This window comes from Varanus komodoensis, unplaced genomic scaffold, assembly GCF_004798865.1.
Source record: "Varanus komodoensis strain SLA01 unplaced genomic scaffold, ASM479886v1 scaffold57, whole genome shotgun sequence".
Classification (NCBI taxonomy): domain Eukaryota; kingdom Metazoa; phylum Chordata; class Lepidosauria; order Squamata; family Varanidae; genus Varanus; species Varanus komodoensis.
The window spans coordinates 2,673,725-2,680,273 of record NW_025336182.1 but is presented as its reverse complement, the minus strand read 5'-3'; the positions used below and the strand labels follow the sequence as shown (position 1 = coordinate 2,680,273).

The 6,549-nt window shown below is 55.7% G+C and overlaps 1 protein-coding gene across 1 annotated transcript in view; it reads left to right on the top strand.

The window, feature by feature from the left end:
* The first annotated feature begins 238 nt into the window (after positions 1-238).
* The window catches only part of SV2A (synaptic vesicle glycoprotein 2A), a 26,715-nt gene continuing 20,404 nt past the window's right edge, over positions 239-6,549 (top strand). Inside the window, exon 1 of the mRNA XM_044449284.1 lies at positions 239-592. The gene's annotated coding sequence lies outside the window, so the exon portion shown is untranslated. The remainder of the gene's footprint in view (positions 593-6,549) is intronic.

Below are 6,549 nucleotides of genomic sequence, written 5' to 3'. Positions count from 1 at the left end.
CCCACGCCCACGCCCGCGAGAGCAGCGTGAAGCTGAACCTCGTGGGCTCCTCAGCGCCCCTCTGCCGCGCCGAGGGCCAAACGCGCCATGGCTGACTCCGGGGATTTTTGAGCAAAAGGGGCTTTTTGTGCTCGTGGCTTGCGGCTTGCGTCTGCGGCCGGCTGCTGAAAATCCCTCTTCCCAGCAGGCACCCGTCAGCCCCAGCTGCCTAATCGGACCATTCCTCACGTTCGCTTCCGTCGCCAGGGCATTTGGGCGAGCGGGGATCCTGAGCGAGGGACCTGAGCGCCGACGCGCCCAGCAGGAGCCGGCGCACCGAAGAGGGACGGCTCGCCCCCTCCCTCTCGGGCGCACGTTGGCGTGGTCCCCCGAATCCCCCTGCCAGGTGGCTGTTTCCCCTCTCTCTCCTGTCGGGGGGCCGGCCAGCCCGCCCGCCCGCCTGCCTCCCTTCCCTTCCGTGCCACAATGGACTCTCCCATCATTCCGCGAGCTTCTCAGGGGCTGCAGCGCTGATGCTTCAGGTCCCCTCCTGCACCTCCTTGCCGCATCCTTCACAGGCGAGCGCTTGAGCGGAGCTTGGGTACCACAGGAGGTAAGCAAAGACAACCGGCGGCGGACCTCTTCCGCAGAGGGCTCTGCTTCAGCCTCCCCGCCACATCACGGGGGGTGCCAGAGCAGAACTTGCCCAATTTCTCCCCACATCGCCCTCGATGAGGCCATTTTGTCCTGGAAAACCTTGCCTCTGGCGCTGGGCGCTCTCCTCCGCCTGCGTTCGCCAGCGTGTGCGTTTCTCCTCCGTGAGCCTCGTTCATGTTGTCCGCCTTGCTCTGCTGGTCCGGAGCCCATCAGGGCTTCCTCGGCTCGGTCGTAATTTGCAGCGGGGCCATTCATCCCAGGTGGACAGCTGGGTTTTGCGAGGGGGAAGCAATTCGTAAGGATACGCCATGCACCCGAGCACGAAATGACCTTGAGCGCTTGGACGGCAAATTCGGGGGTGGCTGGTTTCCTTTTCTCTCTCCTGAACATCAGGCAGTCTGGCTCCCCCGCACCCCCTGGCCCCAGAGATTTTCAAGGGAGGGGGCAGGTGGCTTGATCAGTTATCCCCCCCGCCAAGCCGAGATCATCTTTAGAAAGTACGTTGCCTGTGTTGACCAAGGAAATATGTTCTGATCTGAGCAATTTCAGCCGAAGAACTGTCGAGCATGAACAATTTAATTGTCAAGATTAAAAATAGGCTCGTGCTTTGGGGGGGGGGGAGAAACAGGGTCGGCTGGCATGGGACGTGCTGAGGATGGTTTTGGTTTCCCTTTTTCCATGTCCGTTCCTTTATAAACATGCAGCTCGGGCAGTGAAAATCTGTTGGAAATGCAGATCGGGAGATGCTGTTCAAGAAAGGCTGGTGTGGCTCCTTCGAAGAAGCTCCCACCTTTCCCTCCACATTGCTGGAAACTACTTTACCCCACAGGCTGAAGGACTGCTGCTTTAGGGCTCTTTTTAATGCGTGGACGAGGCAGGGTTTCCAAAAGGGGGTCGTGCCGCCTCCTGACACCCTGATTGCTGGCTGCCGCGTATCTGTCCCAGGCCCCAATCCCCTCCCCTGCTCCCCTTTTCAGGTTCTGCCTCTTCCCTTTCGACTGTGATATTGAAGAAGGTCATTAGCCTTCTGCCAGCGATGGCTCTTGTCAACCTGCAGTCCCCACCACGAAGGGGAGAGAAGCCGTCTCTCTCTCTCTCTCTCGAAGCCTGTGATGACAAGCGGGTGGGGCGGCATGCGGCGGGGGGGGGGGAGCACGTGACTGCCACTTCGCAGGGCTTTTAATTTGTATTTTTAAACAGCTTCTTCTCCGCTGAGTTGTTCATTACAGCTAAATAGCAAGGTGCTTCCTGGCGCCAGAGGGCAATGGATCGGACGGATGGAAGCAAAGATGGTTTTGCTAAGCTGGTTTGGTGGGTGACCTTGTCAGCTGAAAAGCGGCCCCCCAGAAAAGGGTGGAGGGTTTTCCTTGTTTGATCTCTGTTAATTTAGATTTAGCAAAATGCAAGGAGCACGTCAGAGTCTCAGAAGGGAAGTAATTGCTGAGTGGCTGTTTTGTAAGCCATCTGAGACGGCCTCAAAGGCCCACTCAGAATCCTGGAGATGCGATGAGGGAGGCCGGCAATGCAGGTGCACTCTGCACATGTTCAGAGGGATGCCCAGCATTCAGAGCAGATTCGGGGGCTAAGAGGGCCCCGTGTGAGCTATGCATTCAGTCAGGGGGCGAGTGGACTGGCGTGCAACGCTGCTGGAGTCCTGCCTGCGCTCACTGAGTGCGTGCGTGCGTGGGGGTGTGTGTGCCTGGAAGCCTTCCCCGGAGGACTTCCGTCCCGCTCCAGAATGGCTGTGGAACAGAGGGGGTGGACTGGAGCAGTTCGAGGGCTGGGGCCTCCACCATGGTGGCCAGTCCCGTTCTCAGGGGCTCCGTTGCAGGTCCGGGATCGGTGGCAGAGTGGAGGTGAGCTGGAGCCGCGGGCAGGATTTCTGGAAGCAGTGTGGCACGGATTGCGGTTCGATTTTCAGAAGCTTTTCATAAGAGGTGGCTTCACGTTCAAGGGGACCCCATTTCTGCCCTCCTCTGAGGAAGCCCCCGGCCCTCCCTGGGGCCCCCGCTGGGCGCTCCTGCAGCCTCCCTGGAGTGCTTTCCTGGCTGGACTCAGACAGGCCCTGTCACGCCACGCGGCCCATCAGGCCCCCCCCAAAGCCCAGCCCTGCACCCAGCGCCCTCTGAGGACTGCCCGGCCAGCAGGGGGCATCCCTGCCCAGGCATTTCATTCTGCTGCTTTGAAACCTCCATGGGAAAGAGAAGTTGACCTGACTGATTAAGCACCATGCCAGAGTGGCGGGCACACCTGTGGCCTCAGTGCAAATGCAGCGCTCCCCACCTGGCAGGGCCACGTGTGACCAGGTGAGCTGGATGCCTGCTGTCCAGGTGAGCCAAGCTGGGGATGGGCAGCTTCCAGGCCCTGCTTTGGGCTCTCTGGCTTGAAACCAGCTCGGATGGGTGGCCCCTCCCAAAGGAAGCGCCATCCAGACAGAGGACTGCCCTCAGCCAGCTCTCCAGAGTAAAGCATTGCCCTCTGAAAAACGAGGATACCTGGCTATCCTAGCTGCATGTTGTGGGCGAAACTTACCTGTCCTCATGACAGCAGGTGTGCCAGCCTCCCCTCTACCCAACCCATGATGGGGGGAACAGGTCACAGTTCTCTGTAATACCTGCTCAGCCCCTCCTGCAGCCAGCAAGGGATGGGCCTTTGACTAGTTAAACTAACACACCATTATGCTGTTTGCCGTTGAGCTTTCATTTCTTCAACCACTTGAGTTGTCTAGTCACCTTTAATCAAGCTCAGCTCACCACAGGAGACCAGATGGGTGCCTATTTTTAAAAAAGTATTCCCTTCCATGCAGGCATACATTCACACACTTCCCCTGCCCAACTCCCACTCTCTCTTGCTACCAGACACATTTCTGTTGCTAATGATTAAAAATAGCATCCTAGTTGGAGAGGGGAAACGGCGATTTGGCAAACAGTTGGATTCTTGCATTCATCCGTGCGCATCCATTTCCCCGCTTCTCTTCCCTGGAGCACATGATCAGGAAGTGGAACTGATATCTTTGCATCGGAGAGTTCTGGGCCAGTTTCGGCACAGTAGCAGCAGTAACCCCTTCCTTGTCCGCCACCTTATTTAGCACTGCTCGGTTGTGGCGACCAAACGGCCAGCTGACACGTGTGCTTGAGTGCACGCCAGTGTCCAGTGCAGCTTGTCATGTCTGAATGGTCCAGCGCAGAGACAACCTGCAGGCTGAGTGTTCTAATCTTGACCAACCTTTGTCTGAAAAGTTGCTGCAGAGCAAGACTTTGGAGAAATTCCAGCCTGCACCTCCTCCTCCTCCCCTCTTAGCCAGGCCTCTTGATATCCTCTGTAAATAGCAGGGAATATTTTAATCATGAGAGGTCAGGGTGGTAGGAACAGCCAAAATGCCAAAGTTAGAATGCCAAATTAACAGCCAAGTTAGAATGCCAAAAGAGAGAGAATGCTTTGTTCTTCCAGAACTTTGTCTCAAAGGCTGACCCCTTCTCCGTACATTTTTAGGTGGGCTTTTAAAGCATTTTTTTTTCTTCCATAAGGTTTCTTAGTAATTTAAATGCACGTGTTCCATATTTTGTTTTTAAGATTCCCTCCTTCTCTTAATTCTGCTGATGCAGATGATTCAAACTGGTTTTTAAAGGGTTCTGAGTTCATTTTAAAAATTCGAATGTTTAAAGGTTTTGAAATGGTTTTGAGTTTTAATTATGAATTGACTTGTGCGACCCATTTGGGCCAAAATGGGATGTCTCGGCGGGTCCTTTTGCTTGCTTGGCTTTATTCTCCTTCCAGTTTATTCATTTATTATTTCAATTTATATGCTGCTATATTAGCCCACACCCAGGTTGCACGAGGATTTCTTTCATGTTGGTGACATACAGGTACGTGAGGGGATGTCACACGGAGGTGGAAAGAGACCTGTTCTCCCCTTCAGAGGAAGGCAGGACGTGCTCCAACGGAGCAAAGCTCAGGGAACCCAGGTTCCATTTGGATGCCAGGAAGCACTTTCTGACAGTCAGGACCCTGAGGGCTTGGAATGGGCTCCCCCGGGAGGTGGCTGAGGCCCCATCGGTGCGGGTGTTCAAGGACAGGCTGGACGTCCACACGGTGGGCATGTCGTGAGCAGAGCCGGCTGGAGCCGGGGGTCAGACTAGATGGCCCGGGAGACCCCTTCTGACTCGCTCTGTTTCTGTGTTTCAGAAGATAAGTGGTACCTACACCAGCCATAAATAAGGCAAGCAAGCAAACAATATACCCACCTTCAATATACACCTAGAACATTGATGCAAGATTCCCCCAATGGACCCTTCCCCAGCCTAGCACCCTCCACACATTCTGGACAACAGTGCCCAGCATTTCAGAGCCCTTCCATGCTGTCTGGGGCTGATGGGAGCTGAAATCCCAAACACCTGAAAACACCAGTAAAGACTGCACTAATAGATAATCCTGTGAGTCTATCTTGCATTTCTGTGCATAGGTGTGTGTGTTGAAAAGAAATGAATAGATGTGAAAACAGAGCACATGCGTGCTTTCTGCTCACAGGGAACCGCTCGGTCACAGATATAGGCTGCCGGATAAACGCACTCCTCCAGGGACAGCACCTGGTTACATCCCGCTGTCTGATAGGCTGGCGATGCGTATTGATGTCTCTCCCACACCTGGGGAAATGCAGGGCCCTGCCTGGGACCTGCCCAGGTCTCCTGATTTGCTGGAAGGGCTTGAGGGGAGGGGGAATAGCCCGGCCCGCTGGCACACACGCTCCAGCTGCAGGTGATGACATCCGCGGCCCCCGCCCTGGGAGGGCATCCCCTGTGCTCTTCTCCTGTCCTGCTCAGGGCCTCGTCGACTGTTTCGTACGTGTGGGGACCGCCGAAGGCTGCACAGATTCTGAGTCCTGTGGCCCACTGTGGCCCCCGCGGCCTCCCCGACCCCCTCAGCTGGAAAAGAACCCCCGGCCCTTCTCAGGTGCTCCCCCGCCCTCCACCCCCGGTGCTGCTGCTGAGTGTGGCTGCAAGGATAAAGTACAGCTTGGGAAAAACGAAATTGCAGTTCATGAATAAGAGCTATATTAAATATACTGCAGTGAGCTTATTTCTCCCTAGCTGGGGCTGGCACTTCATTGTCTGTGCCTTTTCATCGCAGCAAATTGCCCTCTTGATTTATTTTTCCTGCAGGGTTTGCCCATAGTCTTTTGGGGAATGTAATCTGCTTTTTACGTGCATGAGGAAGGGAAGGCACTTAACACACGGAGCCTCCTCATTAGACACACAGCGTGCTGTGCCTGGTGTGTTTTCCCCACCAGCATCTGATCCCTGTGCAGCCTGGCTGAGACCTCAAGGAGCTTGTGGCTATTTTTTCAAAGCATGGCGCATCCTAAATCAATAAATAGAGACGCTCTTATCAATGCTACTCCTGTGCCAGCGCTCTCTTTCTCAGGGGAGGGGAGTAATGCCCACAGCCAGACCGAAATATGGCGCAAAAGCAAATTAGTGGACTTCACCTGGCTATGCTTTGGTCTGCATTTTGCAAAAAGCATGCATTTCCTAGCCTAAAGAACAGAGGGAGCTTTCCAAAGACGGCAGCAAGAGCAGACCCCAAAGAACTCAGCCTCCCCCAGGGTGTGTTCCCGGGGGACCTCGCGGTGTGTCTTTTGCAAGGCAGGTGCCGGAGACTCCCTGGGCCTGCGTGGGGGCGGCTCCTCCCTGCTTGCTCCAGCCTTCCAAGACCTCACAGGTGACAGCACAGGGACAGCCGGGGGAACTTGCCGGCGAGGCTGGAGTAGAGGATTCTCAGCGTGGGCTGACTCTCACCGGGGGGGGGGGGGGGGGGGGGGGGGGGGGCCCCCTTGGGGGGGGGGTGGGGGGGGCTGCGCGAAAAAAAGGGGCGCGCGATACCCAACGAGGGTATTTTTGGGGTCTTCTTAAACAG